This window comes from Cynara cardunculus (assembly GCF_001531365.2).
Source record: "Cynara cardunculus var. scolymus isolate 2C chromosome LG 10, CcrdV1, whole genome shotgun sequence".
Classification (NCBI taxonomy): domain Eukaryota; kingdom Viridiplantae; phylum Streptophyta; class Magnoliopsida; order Asterales; family Asteraceae; genus Cynara; species Cynara cardunculus.
In genome coordinates, this window is record NC_037537.1 from 17369598 (window position 1) to 17370858 (window position 1261).

Below are 1261 nucleotides of genomic sequence, written 5' to 3' on the forward strand. Positions count from 1 at the left end.
GTATGGATAAATTTGTCTGTCTGGATAAATTTGGCTGTCTGGATAAATTTATGTTGCTGTTTACTTTTCTATCTGAATCTACCGTCTGAATAACAAAAATGACCAATTTACCCCTGTGGGTTGTTCAGAACAAAAAATGAGGACCCAAAAATGACAAACAGCAGTCCCCATTGTGTAAGCAAATACCTTAATCGATCGAGATGATAGAGACGATGGCAACAGTCGATCGAGATGATGGAAACATCAAAAATTAACCCTAAATCGAAGATGATGGCAACAGTATCGATCGAGAGCAACTTTCATAGCCAAATACTTGCTCCATGAACTGGGTGAAGGAGATGATGGTTGCAGAGCTCTGGAGAAATCGACCTGTTGTTCAAAATCGAAGAAGAAACCGAAGAAGACTCGATGGAAGGAGAAGTCGACCTGTTGTTGAAAATCGAAGAAGAAACCGAAGAAGACTCGATGCTCTGGAGAAATCGACTTGTTGATGAAAATCGAAGAAGAAACCGAAGAAGACTCGATGGAAGGGAAGCGTGTCTTGAAGACTCGATGGAAGGGTAGGTGTGTCTTGATATATTTTTGTCAAATTTTTATGATATCGCCAAACATATATTTTATTCAAAAATAAAAACATCATCGCTTTCTCAAAATCACATAAAGTCATATTATAACATTGACTGAGATAAAGAATAAAATAAAATATTAAAAACACGATGTATCTCGCTGCATTGCGCGAGTACTCTTCTAGTAATCATAAACAATTTTATGATGCGTTGGGGTTTAAACAAATAATTAAGCATATTCACAAAATAAACCCCTCAAGTTTTATTCTTTTTTAAAAACAACCCCAAACTTTAATAACCAGATACCCAATTATCACATATATTATTTATATTGTTGTCAAAAAAAATTAAAAATTCAGAGGCCCTTGACGATCGAAGGTCTTCTGCAGCGGAACCACTTGGCACACCCCAAGGAATGGGCCTGAGTTTGGCTAAACAAAACATCCTAAAAATGCCAATATAATTTTAAAATCCCTGATAATATTATGGTTGTCAAACCCTCAAAAGTTTTAGTTGTTAACATCCAAAAGTTTTAGTTGTTAACATCAAGTAAACAAAAAAACATTTAAGGGGTTGTTTACCAAATTTTCTATTAAGTCTTGTATGGATAAATTTGTCTGTCTGGATAAATTTGGCTGTCTGGATAAATTTATGTTGCTGTTTACTTTTCTATCTGAATCTACCGTCTGAATAAC